This window comes from Rattus norvegicus, chromosome 3 (genome assembly GCF_021556685.1).
Source record: "Rattus norvegicus strain SHRSP/BbbUtx chromosome 3, alternate assembly SHRSP_T2T, whole genome shotgun sequence".
Taxonomy (NCBI): domain Eukaryota; kingdom Metazoa; phylum Chordata; class Mammalia; order Rodentia; family Muridae; genus Rattus; species Rattus norvegicus.
Window position 1 is genome coordinate 84,167,857 of NC_141536.1, and position 15,544 is coordinate 84,183,400.

Here is a 15,544-nt window from a genome sequence, read left to right on the forward strand (position 1 = left end):
TTCTTATATGAATACATTTTAGGTAACTTCTACTGTATTAGGTAACCATACTACCCTTCAAATATCACTTAATTTTATTTTTCTTTCCTCATATTCCCTCACTCATCCCTTGTCCTCCACTTCTATTTCCTATTCACTTGACCATTTTACTCTTGAATTTCTTCTCCCACTATCCATAATTATCTATTCACCTTCTGCTTCTTAGGGAAAACCATCGGCTTTACCCCTAGTCTCTTACTCTATACCTAACCTCTTGTCTTCCTACTGATTATCGCTTGACTATCATTCACTTAACAAATAATATCCGCATATAAATGAATTCATATTTCATTTGTGTTTCTGAGTAAAGATTATCTCAAGATGATATTTTTTCTTCTTCTATTCATTTACCTGTGTGCTTCATGAGTTCTGGTATCCCATGTGTTACTGCTAAGTAATATTCTACCAGGTAGATGTACATTTTTTAAATCAATTTATTTCTTAAAAGATATACAGGTTGCTTTTATCTTCTGGATATTATGAATAAAGCTGCAGTGAACATGTTTGAGCAAGTGTCTCTGTGGTTGTACACATGCCCAGGTGTAGAAGGGCAACAAAATAAAACCACAAAAAAAAAAATCAGTGTCATTTGGAGAGGGGCCTCATCCCATAATATTGCGAAAGAGCTTTGCTTTTTAAAAGTGTATCTTCCTTTTTATTTAAATTATGTATTGACATATTTAAATTTAAGTTAAATTACACATATATTGAGATATATGTATGTATAATTTAAATATTTATAAATATATTTATATTTAATTTAAATTTTATTTAAATATGTATTTGAATAAAAGATATAGCTAAATATGTAGCTATAGGTTATGTAGATGATATAGATATAGACATGGACAAAGACATAGATATATAATTTTCTTACAGATCTTTTGTAGATATAGTACGCTTCCAATTTAATTTTTTATGTGATTATTTGTGTGCCACTGAGTGGGTTTCTGTTTATTTCTTTCTCCTTTTCTTGGGTTCTTTTCCTTCTTTTTGTTTTTTCCTATTCCAATGCATTAGTTTTGTTTTATCTTATTACAGTTTATTTCATTAGTAACCCATAGAAAAGTGTTTGTTTTCTAAATAGGAAAAGGGGGCATGTCCAGATATGAGGAGAGATTGGGTAGAAGTAGGAGGAATAAGTAGTGGAAAATGTAATCAAGATATATTATTTGAGAAAAAATTCTGATTTTAATAAAAGAAAAAATAAAACTAATTATACTTATTGTATCACAGTTACACATATTTCTGTGTAGGAGGAATATTTAAAATTAAAATTACCCTCGGCAAATTTCAAGTGTACAGTATAATATTTGTAACTCTTGTCACAGTCCATACTTTACAAATCCAGTTCATATTTATCTTTAATATAAAAGTGTCTGCTTGTTTTCTTCTCCTTCTAGCATGGTAAGAGCCTTTCTTTACTCCTGAATTTGACATTTGTGAAATTCTAAAAGTGATAAAATTATACAGTGTCTTTCGGAGTCTAAGGCTTTTCTCTCAGCATAATGTGGTACACTTCATGACTTCTGTGACAAATTACAACTGTTTATCTTTGCTTGGTGAACACTATCCCTCTACGTATCATGTGTATATTTGTGTGGCTGTATGTACATACATTCGATATTTAGAGATAAAACAATCTGTCTCATCTGTCAACAGAAATGTAGTTTCCTTATCTTCCTATTGTGATTAACACTTTTGCTGACAGGGGCCTGATATAACTGTCCCCTGAGAGGCCCTGCCAGAGCCTGACCTATACAGGTAAGGATGTTCAAAGGCAACAGTCAGACTGAGCACTGGAACCCCAATGGAGGAGTTAGGGAAAGGACTGAAGGACCTGAAGGGGTTTGCAATCCATAGGAGGAACAACAATATCAAACAACCAGACACCAAGAACTCCCAGGGACTAAACCACCAAAGAGTATACATGGAGGGACCCCATGGTTCCAGCCGGATATATAGCAGAGGATTACCTTATTTGGCATCAATGGGAGGAGAACCCCTTGGTCCTGTGGAGGCTCAAAAGGGTGGGGGAGCACTGTCAAAGATACGGGGGGGGGGGGAGATAGGGATTTTATGCAGTGGAAACCAGGAAGGGGGATAATATTTCAAATGTAAATAAATAAAATAATCAATAAAAAAGAAAATAAGAGAAAGAAAAATCAGCCATAACCTGAGTACACAGATTGTATCTTTTTGGATCAAAACCATCAAGTGTGCCATTCAAATTTATTTGTTTAGAAGAAACTACTTCCTGTAATATCTACCTTACTGTAAAATATCAAACATATATGAAGATTTCTTATCGACCACATTACTGCTAACTCTTGCATTTTATATTTAATAAAATGCATTTTCAATATTGAGATGAGGTACATTCATGGCTTAGCTGTGCATTTCCATAAAAATTAATAATTTTTTTTGCTTTGTAGGTTATTTTTTGAATTTTTTTCATTAGAGTTTAATCATTTCCGTGCTATAGATGACAATATTTAGAATCAAATCTCTGGGCTACTTAATGTTGTAGTTGAACAAATTTCAGAGGAATAGCTTATGGGTTGCATGAATCATGAGTTCCTAATTTTGTTCCTGGTACTGAATTATAAGGGCATTTGTAGATTCTTATATGAAGTTCCAATTATAGTACTAGCACTGTAAGGATGTATATGTCAGCTGGGTTTTGTCCAGACAAGACTATTTTTAGTGTAATTGTGACATTCACAGGCTTCTTCATGTCTGGCACAGGAATGAAGCATGAAGTTCTTTGTCATATAACACAATTAGCTCTAACTCCACTCTAACCCTTATTTGATACTCCTTGTAACAGCGTCAGGAAGATGTGAAGCTACAGTCAGACCAGACCTTGACTCTTATCACTGTGCCTTCCTGTGAGATATGGGCTTGGCCATTCTAAAGGTCCTTCCTCAATCTTGGGGTATATCATAATTTTACAAACTTTTAAAATTCCCTAAAAGATGTAATAGAATATGAATAAGAAACTTGTTCTAAATATACTATTTTTCTAACTGTATATTATTCAATCACTTTGGTTGAAGGATCATCAGTGGACTTTTCATCTAAGAAACAAACTGCACACAAGTACCATTCAAGAATTTTGCACATGAGAAAATTATTGAAAAAGAACATAAATGGTATAGTGATTTTAAATTTTGACAGCTTTTAAAACTACCTTGAATACTTAATACTGAGTAAGACATTGGAATGTGTTTTTAATTATGCCCCTTAAATGCTTTATGTGTTTACATTTAGTCCTTTTACAATGTCAGAAAAATTCCTTTCTTTTCTAATAAATATTAGTGATTAGAATAAACCTAAATAATAAAAATGTAAAAGTTTTCATTAATTGTATTTATTTCCTTAAACAATTTTAATTTATAACCTGCTCATACATGAATAATTATCTTAATATTAATTAACTTTGAAGGCAAATTTTCATGCTGTAATGATATAAGGATTTGTAATTATTTTTCACATTCATAGATAAACATTTTAGAAAAACAGACGAGATTGAGATCCACTGGATGTCTTTTTATTTTCGTTGATAATATATGCACCATATTTTATGAAATGCCAAGTTGGTCATTTAACATTTTGTTATATATCTCATACCTTGAAACTCTCAGCTCATACCTCTATTCCACCCCAGAATTATTAGGGCATTGAGCAAAGCTTTGGCAGCGCACTCTGAGAATGCATAGATCAGTCTCTAGAAATATGAAGGTTGGGGAGAAGCTGTGACCTAAGCCAAGTATAAGTAAAGGTTTGTACATGTACCTTTAACACCATTCACCTCATAAGTGCAAATGAAAACACCTTAGTATATGTAGCTCTTGGAGATTCTCAAGGTCTTCACAGCAAAGCCTTAGTTCCTTTTATTTAAAATGAAAACTGACTTCCTGAAAAAAAGTAATATGAAATCCATGTATTTTGTTTTGGAAACTGAACACTACCTCTTATTTTAGTCTCATATTTTATTTCAGTCTGATGACTATATCTATACACATTGTAAAAACAGCAGTATTCTGTGTTTGATGGAAAACATTGCATTAGTCTATCTAGCAATGGGAATATTTGATGGTTCTTTATACAATTCAGCATTTGAACTGACAGATGAAGAAGAAAGAATTCTACCTGGGGCAGTTTACTACAATATATCGATCCTTTAACTTCAAGTGTAAAGCTAAAAAACTTTAAAGAAGACAGATGATCAATTTAATCTATCTATTTATCAATCTATCTATCTACCTACCTAACTATCCATCTATTTATATATCTATTAATAATCTATCATCCATCTATCATCTATATTGTCATCAGAGAATGACTTTAGGTCACTTCAGAATGCAACGATGACATCACCTCTAGATGACAAGGACACTCCTGCATCTGTTTCCATGGCGACCGCCACACATTCCATGCACCTTGCTTGCCTGCTTTACCTGAGTGACTCACCTATGCTAGGTGACATAGTATGTGTGATTATGCCGCACCCCGAATAAAAGGCAGAGACAACCTCCTGCCCCTTCTTCCTCATCCCACTTCATCTTCCTCTTTTCCCTAATTCCCCCCAATAAACTTCTTCCTGTGGAGCGGTGCTGGCCTAGTGTGATATGTCTGGCTACTAGCCGCGTGCTAACACAACAATTTGTCAGCTATCTATGTATCTATGTTCTATCCATAATACATTTGTCACTTATCTTTTCTTAATAATTTTATGCATTTAATCTTTATCCAAGTTGAAGTCATGATTTGAGTATCTTCTAAAATATTATTTTACTTTTAAGTATGAATATATATTTGGCAGGTCAAGGGATTGGCCTAACAGTACCCAATTAAATACTCAAAGCGATCCCTATGGTAGGGTGTCAGCTGCTGAATGTTCCTCAGTAATCACACCAAGTTCTGGGTTCCCGAATGAAAGACATAAATACACAGCCTTTATATTTTTATATGCCTTAAACAGCTCAACGGCTGGGCCACTTTTAACCGCCACACGGATAATCTACCTTCCTCCCATACTCCCAAGTTACTACTTTAGAAAATCCATAATCCATCTTTGCTGCCCTAGATCCACGGTGGGAACAACTTAAGGCCGATCTTTCCAGGCTCCTACATGGCAACTACGCTCTGTCTCTGCACCTTCTCGGATGTTGTTTCTTTCCACTCCTGCCCCCAATGGTGGATCTCCTTCCTCCTTCCTCTTTCCTCAGTCCTTGCCTGGAATTCCTAAAAGTCCTGTCTCTGTTTGCCCTGACAAGCCACTGTCTGTTGGCACCTTTATTTACCAATCAGAACCAACTGGGGGTAGGGTCTCTCAGTGTTAGTGTGGACTCTGTGAACAGGTTTTTGGGGAACATAATTAGCATAAGAATACATGCAGATACAGGTTGGGAAGGATATGCACACGAGTGCAGGTGATCACAGAAGCTCAAGACTTTTGATCCTCTTAGAACTGAATGCACAGTTCTCACTGAAGGCAAAAGGACAACTCAGTACTGCCCTGAGTTCTGAGAATGTGAACTCTGCTCCACGATAAAAGCAGTGTGTACTCTTACTTACTAGCTTACTTTTCCAGTGCAATGATTAATATGTTACAAGTTTGGTAGGAGATGTTTACAAAGTAAATAAATAAATAAATAAATAAATAAATAAATAAATAAATAAATAAATAAATAAAAGTTAAACACTTGTATTTGTTTCATGAGACAGTGGGATGAGTTCGAAACGTATTGAAAATGTGTTCCTTTGTATTTGTGTGGTGCCCGCTTATTGACACGATGATTGTGTACATATGAGCATGGTATTTATCCATTCTACTGTTGGGGGACACATAGGTTGTTTCCATGTTCCAGCTATTATGAATTACGTTGCAAAGAATATGGTTGAGCTACTGTCCTTATGAGAGTAGGATGGAGAAGCCTATAGTGTATTTCCAAGGTGGGTGCAGGTAGATCTTGAGGTAGATGAATTCCCAGCTTTCGGAGGAACCACCATATTGATGATCTCCAATGCAACAGTACAAGTTCATTCCCACTAGGAATGGGTAAGTATTGCTATTATTCCACATCCTATGAGCTGTCCTTCCAGTTACTAATTTTAGCATTTCTAACAGGAAAAAAAATGAAATCTCAAAGTAAATTTTGTTCCTATTTTCTGACAACTCAGGATGCTGAGCATTTCTTTAATTTTATCTCAGATATTTTAGTTTCTTTTACTGAGAATTCTCTGTATAGAACACTTTTGTTTCTTAATCGAATTATTTGTAGTATCAAGTTTCTTTACTTCTTAGCCTTTTTTGGATGTAATGTATATGAAAATCTGTGTTTATAAAATATTGATTGTTTCCTTAAAATGGTATATATTTTATTTTATAGTTATAGTCATTATTATTAAGAGCTCCAAAGTTCATCTACAAGCTTAGAAAAAGACATTTTATTCTTTTTAATTTTCTATTTCTTTAGAAAACAATTTCTATATTGAAAAGATAAACTTTAAATGGATTTAAATGTAGCTCTCTAAGTTCACTGTGATTAATTGTATGTTCATTTCTGCATGATATACTTTAGAATTATTAGATATGTTGCATTTCAAAAGCTGATATGTTAATATATTTGGTGTAAATATTAAATTTTCTCTCATTTTAAACATGTACTATTTATTATAAAAACTTACTATGTAAAGCATGGAGAGTTCAGCAACTGACTTTGGTAGTCAGTTTGGTGGTACCACAATCCAGGATATGACATCCAAGGGTCAAACTCGGGCTGTTAGGCTGGATAGCAAGTACTAAACCAACCAATTTCTCCATTATTTTCCCCAAATTATTTCGAGATTCAAAAACATTTTTATCCTTAAAAAAATTACATTTTTTGTTAGTATCCACCATTTCCTTATGTTTCTTCAGTAAAATTATTGCTAACTGGTATTCTATCATAAATAGTTCAAAATGTTGCAAAAGCAAAAGAATGGAATTATCTTGAAAATGTACATTATTTCACACCATCAAATAACAACAACAAAATTATGTTGTCAGGAAATGTAAGTGAAACTGCTCACATCATTTTAAAACAAAAGTAAGTCAAGGAATAGTTCAGTGAAAAGATAAGTTGGTTTCTGAAGAGCAGTACATTTCATGTAATAAAAACTTAATACCTCACAGTTCAGGAGATTGACAAGCAAGATGAGCTTCAAAAACGTTCTCAGTAACATCAACTTCCCCTTGGGGACTTATCTTCATCAGTGGGTTCCTAAAACCATTAAAAAACCAACATTTGACATTGCTCATAGCCTCTAAACACACCACTCTTCAGTTTCCAACCTCTCTTCCATAAAAAGACATATATATATATATATGTATATATATATATATGTATATATATATATATATATGTGTGTGTGTGTGTATGTGTGTGTGTGTGTGTGTGTGTGTGAGAGAGAGAGAGAGAGAGAGAGAGAGAGAGAGAGAGAGAGAGACCAACCTATGTTTTATTTTAAAAGAAGAGAAAATATATAGTTACACAACCTATGACCACAAACTTTTTGGAAGTTTGATATTGTCTAATGTCTAATGATACCCTGAGTTGTCAGGCAATACCCCTTTTAGAGATGTTGCCCCACTTTAAAATTCATGACATTAAGTTGTTGCCAAAATGCTATCTAATGTTCATAATGTTTGTATGAACACTGGAAACTGTTACTCTTGATTGCTAGTCGTAAGCAATTTTGTTTGTTAGTTTTGCTTGATATTTCCATTTGCACTTTTTCATGTGCCCCTGCTATATTTGTTCACCAGCTTTCAGTGTTTAGACTCGGTGTATCTTTTGCAATCAGATGTAATATTGTTGTCTTTATAGGAACTTGAAATCAAGCAGCGCTGTTAAAAGCCAGAAACAGCTTGTGCCAGCAATGTCACAACTGTGAAAACATCACATTACTGATGTTACTAGTTTCTCATTAGACTGATCTAATCAGTTACCAGATTTTTTTCCCCAAAATGATGCATCTTATGTGAAACCAGTGTTCCTACAGCAAAAATTTGCAATAAACAAAGACTAATTAGTTCAAAGCATTCAGATTGGTGATGAGAAAATTCTCTCCTGAAGCACAAAAATTAACATCATTTGCCCAAAGGTTAACATAGTCATACACAGGCAGGTCACATGATGATAATGACACAATTTCCAACTCTAGTTTGTCAGAAGCTAAACAGCTATACAGCTATACTTAAAATGCCTCTAATTCTCATGAAAAATATGAATTGATTTCTCATTTTAAATTTTTGCCAAGTTAAAATGCATGTCTATTGGTTTTTATTTATTCCTAAAATATGTAATATAGGTAACAATTGTAGAGAAACACACAAACTACTAAATTTATAATTCATTATTAGAAAAATCTCAGCAATATAAATACAAATAACCTTTTAACAGTATGCTAATTTTAAGTACATATAAATTATAGAATATGCTTCTCGTTATTTTAAACAGACATGCACATTTTGGTAGACACTTAATTGGAATTTTTAGCAATCATGATCTTGATAATTCATTTGTAAGATGGTCTTTATAATATAAGGAATGAATTGTAATGTATTTATGGAAATATGGATAGGAATTATGGAATAATTTTTGTTTACTCATTGAGATGCTTGTTAGAAAAGTATTTGACTTCCACATAAGATTTTCTAAATAATGGTATTCACTATAGTGGACATGTCAAATTACTCCAATTTTTTCCTTTTTTAAATTATTTTTATTTTTACATTTCCCTGCATTTATATCTACACTGAGTATTTTTAAAAGCCAGAAGTCAAATGCCCTTGCACTGGAGTTACAGAGAATGTAACCTTTCATTTTGGTTCTGGGAATGAAACTCAGGTCCTCTTGGAAGAGTGCCAAATGCTTTTACCCACCAAGTTATTTCTTTAGTATCATTAAATAATTTTTTCCTAGAGGCATGTGTTTACAAACATGAGTAAATATTTAATAAAAAGTGATACATTACAGTTCTCCATTCTGTTATACTTTAGCAATCAAAATACAGGTTTAAATTTAGTTTTCAAGACTTATGATCAAGCAAAATCTATTGTCACATAAATAAACGTATTGATTTCCATACCCATGCAGGTATCAGCTTTTACAAATATTTAATTGTTCATAATATTTTTATAGAAATGATATTACAGTTAATCAACTATCTTACTCTGTATCCCAGAAGAAATTTTTTAATTTCTTGGTTTTATTGGTATTAAATTAAAGTAAGTACTAGAAAATTCAACAGGAAAACTAAGTTTCTATAAAATGGAAGTTTTCCATATCTTCTTGAGGATGTTATGTTACAATATTATTGTTTTATGTTAGGAAATATACATATACATATATATATATATATATATATAAGAAGAAGAAGGTAGATCTCATATGAAATTTATGAGAGTTCTAGAATGCATTTCATTATCATTGTTTGATTTATAAGGCTGATAGGTAAGTAAAAAGCATTTTCAAAGCCAATTAAGCATTGTTTTTAATAGCTGAGAAGTACTCAGTTGTGTAGATGTACAGCATTTTCTGTATCCATTCCTCTGTTGAAGGGCATCTGGGTTCTTTCCAGCTTGTGACCATTATAAATAAGGCTGCTATGTACAGAAGGGAGCATGTGTCTTTGTTTTATGTTGGTGTATATTTTGGGTACATGCCCAGGAGTGGTATAGCTGTGTCCTCAGGTAGTACTATGGCCAATTTTCTGAGGAACCCCCAGACTGATTTCCAGAGTCATTGTACCAGCTTTCAATCCTAGTAGCAATGGAGGAGTTCCTTTTTGTCCACCTCCTCTTGAGCATCTGCTGTCACCTGAGTTTTTGATCTTAGTCATCCAGATTGGTGTCGGGTGGAATCCCAGGGTTGTTTTGATATTTCCCTGATGACTAAAGATGTTATACATTTCTTTAGGTGCTTCTCTACCATTCAATGTTCCTCAAGTGAGAATTCTCTGTATAGCTCTGTACCCCATTTTTAAAAGGGTTATTTGGGTCTTTGGAGTCTGCCTTCTTGAGTACTTTGTATATGTTAGATATTAGCCCTCTATCGGATGTACAATTGGTAAAGATGTTTTCCTAATCTGTTCGTTGCTGTTTTTCCTACTTACAGTGTTCTTTACCTTACAGAAAGTGTTCAATTTTATGAGGTCGCATTTGTCTATTCTTTATTTTAGAGCATAAGCCATTAGTGTTCTGTTCAGGAAAATTTCCCCTGTGCCCATGTGTTTGAGATTCTCTGTACTCTTTTTTTTCTATTGAATTCAGTGTATCTCATCTTATGCAAAGGTCCTCCTTGATCTAATTGGTCTTGAGCTTTGTAGAAGGAGATAGAATGCATTAATTTCCATTCTTTTACATGTAAACCACCAATTAAACCAGCACAGTTTATTGAAAATGCTGTCCTTTTCAACTGGATGGTTTTAGCTACTTTGATAAAGATCGATTGGCAAGAGGTGTGTGGGTTTATTTCTGGGTCTTCAATTCTATTCCACTATTTTACCTACCTGTCTCTTTATGAACACCAAGCAGTTTTTATCATTATTTCTCTATAGTACAGCTTAAGATCAGGGCTGGTGATTCCCTAAGAATCACAATCCTGGGTTGTTGTTATGATGATGACGACGACGAAGACGATGATGAGGACAACGACAACAGCGGTGGAGGCAGCGGCAGTGGTGGTGATGGTGATTCCAAAATGAATTTGCAAATTGCTCTTTTTAACTCTATGAATAATTGAGTTGAAATTTTGATGGAAATTGTGTTGATTCTGTAGATTGCTTTTGTTAAGATTTATAATTTTTAATCCTGCTAATCCTTGAGCATGGGAAATCTTTCCATCTTCTGAGGTTCTCTTCAATTTCTTTCTTCAGGGACTTGAAGTTCCTGTCATATATTTCTTTCATTTACTTTGTTAGAGTCACACCAGGAAATTTTATATTATTTGTGACTATACTGAAGGGTGTTATTTCCCTGATTTCTTTCTCAGCCCATTTATCCTTTGAATAGAATAATGCTACTGATATGTTAGAGTAAATTTTATATCCAGCCACTTTGCTGAAGTTGTTTATCAGCTACAAGAGTTCTCTGGTAGAACTTTGTGGGCTCTTATGTATATCAAATCATTGGCAAATAGTGATATCTTGATTTCCTCCTTCCCAATTTATATCCCTTTGACAACATCCTGAGTGAAGTAACCCAGATACAAAAGAACACACACGGTATGTACTAACTGAAAAGTGGATATTAGCCTAAATCTCGCATGCCTATGATACAACCCTCAGACTATATGGTGCTTAGGAGGAAGGAAGACCAGGGAGTGTCTGCTTCAGTCCTGTATTGACAAGAAAACAGAATAATCACAGGAGGTGGAAGGAGGGGGTGAACTGGGAAGGAGAGAGAAGGAGGAAGAAATAAGAGGACCAGTATAAGGAGAGGACAGGAGAGAGTTGCAGAGGGTCTGGAAGTCAGATAATATGTAGCAGGTGGGATCGGTAGGAATGGCCACTGTAGGATTCTGGACACCAGAGAAAACAGAGGCTCCCAAGACTCAACAAGATGATTTTAGCAGAGAAGGGGAGATAGAATCTGTAGAGACAACCCCCAGCGAATAGACATGGCCCCTGGTGGTTGGATGCGGCCACACATCCATCCAAAAGTTTTTAACCCAGAAATGTTCCTGTCCATAGGAAGAACAGGGACAAAAAGATGGAGCACAGACTGAAGAAAAGGCCATCCGATGTCTGCACACCTAGGGATCTATCCTGTCTGCAAACTCCAAGCCAGACACTGCTGCTATTGCCATGAGGCACTTGCTGACAGGAACCTGGTATGACTGCTCCTTGGGAGGTTCAGCCAGCAACTGACCAATACAGATGTAGATGCTTGGAACCAACCATCAGTCTGAGCTCAGGGACTCTGGTCATTGAGCAGGCAGAAAGACTGGCGTAGCTAGGGGGAATTGCAACTTCTTAGGAAGAAAAATATCATCTGGCCAGACCACCCAGTGCTCCCAGGGACTGGATCACTAACGAAGGCATGTACATGGACAGATCCATGGCTCCAGTTACATAGGTAGCAGAGAATGACCTTGTCTGACATCAGTGAGAGGGGAGTCCCTTGGTACTGTGGAGGTTTGATGCCCTAGTGTAGTGGGATGCTGGAGAAGTAGGGTGGGAGAGGGTAGATGAATGGGGGAACGAACCACCTTCATAGAGGCAAAGGGGAAGGAGGTTGTATGATTGGGAGCTTGTGGAGGGGAAACTTGGAATTGATCATTTGAGATGTAATTAATGGAATGCTTAATAACAAAAAGAAAGCCAATTAAAAGTATTCAATTCTGTATTATTAAATTGTCAAATATTAGACATAACTAGACCATAATTATAAGGTACATGAAATTTTAGTTTACTAAGAACAATATTGTTTGTGGACAGATTGGTCACATAATCTGTAAAAGAATTGTGAGAAGTTGTTTTCATAAAGTACATGATATTTGTTCTTTTGTTGTTGTTGTTAAAAAGTTAGCCTATGTTCATAGCTCTCTACAATACATTCTCTACAATATATCTTACATAAATCTCTTCATTTTATTGTATACTATGAAGCATTTTTAAATCCATTTTCATTGCGGAAAGCCTATGATAATCTTGAAGTTACATGTTTAGTGCTCAGTGAAATTCAAGTTTAAAATAGTCTTATTTCACACATTATGCTTTTATGTATAATGTCAAGTTTCTCTCAGAATATTTCATGGAATATTGTCAGTGACAAATTTGAAGTGTTTATGAAGTTATATGTAGATTCCCAGTTTTTACAATAAATTCTGCAGATATAGTCCAGGCATCTGCCTTCATAAAAAACATCTCATCTATGTTTAAAATAGAAAAAAATTCTCACGTGTCATGGCACTGTACCAAATGTAGTCATTTGAATTAAAAACAAACACTAAGAAAGTAAGTGTATTGAGGGAAAACACAATGCCAAAATTCAGTCTTCATATATTTTGAAGTGAATAAATGAGTTAGCAGTGGAAGAGATGAGCTGAGAATCCAGAGCCTGTTGGGCAAAATGCATTGCACTTTGTTCTTCCCATTCTAACCCCATGTTGCTCCAGTACTGCTTGGCCATTCCTACATATGACCTTGCTTTCAGCCCTTGGATTTGTGCTTCAATTCAAAATGGCTAAGAGACGAAATTTTAATGTAAGCTTGTCTATATATATTCAATCTTCAACTTTGCTGAACTTATTCTTTTCATTTTTACTTGCTGTGGAAATGGCTCCTCCTGAGACCTAGCATCTCTGAAATTGTTGTCTTGGCAAGTGTTCTAGGCCAGCCAATTTGATAAAATAACATCACTGATACTATGATAATTACATGTACATGTAAGGAAACAAGGTTAAGTAAAAACATTCTCATCATAAAAGAATGAACTACAGATAGATAATTATATAAAACTCAAATGTTTTCAGGATTCTATATGCCAACATTCAAGGAAATCAGGGTAGTGAAGCTATCTGATTTCTTCATACTCACAAGATACATAGAAATTTATTAAATGTATGCTTCTCATTACTCTCTATACTTAAATTGCTTAAAACCAATATAAATTTTTCTTTCATTTCTGTTTTTTTTTTCATTTATGCAATGGTGATCTAGAGCTTTCTTTGACACTTCTTGGGATTGCAGGAACTATAAGCATATATGATTCACTCACCTCATTTTACCGTGTGCAGGGGACTAAACCCAGCACCTTGAGTGTGTAGGGTACCATTGTCCCTACTTAGTTATATCTCAACACAAGCATTTCCCAATCCTTGATCAGCTTTCTATGCCACGAGATTCTCAAAGCTCTATGCTTAAGCATAGTGAAAACAATCTTGAATTAGGCAGCCTACAATGTTGTTGAAAGATTCTTTCTGAGTCTAGTTTTTATTATTCTTTACATTCGTGTACATCTGTTTTGCTTTCCATGACTAAGACTCTCCAGAGTGTTCACATTTTTTATAGTATGATTTTGTCTAGTACATCTATCAAATTATTAAGGTAGAAACAAATTATATATTTAAAAAACTATGAATGAAGATGTCATATAACTTTTCCCTTCCTTTCACACACACACACACACACAAACACACACACACACACACACACACACACACACAAATATGTAAAATGATAAATAAATGGCCATTGCTGCTTCTGTAAATAGAAAATGAACTTTTAACAAAATTAAAAAGAAAAAACAATGTGTCTTAGTCAGCATAGCACTATTGTTATGAAGAAGCACCAAGACCATTGAAACTCTTATTTTTAAAACAGCATTTCATTGGGTCTTTTTAAATCTTCACAGGTTTATTCCATCATCATAAAGGCAGGGATTATGGCTTCATGAAGGCAGGTATAGTGATGGAGAAATAGCTGAGAATTCCACATCTTCAGCTTTTACCTATATTTTGGACAATATTTGCAAAATATTTAGTAACATAAAACTCAGCAAAAATCAAATTAATAAGAATTTAAAGGACTTCATTGGAAAACATAGACTTCTGTTGCAAACCTATTAAAAGTAAATTGCCGGCTTTAATTTACATCAATGAAATAAGGATATTTAGCTGTCGAAGTGTAACTTTTATTAGCTAGATGCATTTGTCGTCTTGCAGACTTAATGATAAATAAAGTCACACTTTTTAGTGCTTTCTGACTTCTGCCTGGTTTGCTCAACTAAGCTGTTCTGACTCAAAGTTCCTATCCAAGGTGACTCGTTCAAAATGGTTTCTCAGCTTCTCACGAAAGTATCCTGCTTGCAAAATCCAACTTTTTTTTCCCGGAGCTGGGGACCGAACCCAGGGCCTTGCACTTGCTAGGCAAGCACTCTACCACTGAGCTAAATCCCCAACCCCCTGACTTTTGATTCTAAGAACTAAACTCTACTGACTGCTTGAACTGAAAGCAACTATAGGACCTGAACTTAACTCATTTAACCTGCATTCAACTAATCTGCACTGAGCTCTTATCTGATCTCAACTAAACCCCACTGCATTACTACAACTGAACTGAACTCTCTTCCTGACCAGTTCTTAAGTAACCTTTCTTTCCTGTGTGTTTTCATGAGACTTGAGTATATTTTTTTCTGACTCATTTTATCAAATCTTTCTCTGATTCATCACTTTGTCTGTGCCTCAATTCTATGTCATTGTTTGGCATTAAAGGTGTGCACTAAAGGTTTGTCTGTATTTCAGCCAGGTCACATAGATCTAGAAGGTCTTTGAATATGATTCCCTTCCCAGAGCAACCTTATTGCTGAATTAAATTTCTTCTACAGACATGGTGATGAAATAGGACAAATGTATTTCTAAATTGATGTTATTTATATGGGGAAGTAATTTTGAAAACTTTAATAAATCCTAAATTCATTGCTTTGTCTCCTCATATCTCATTCAATAAC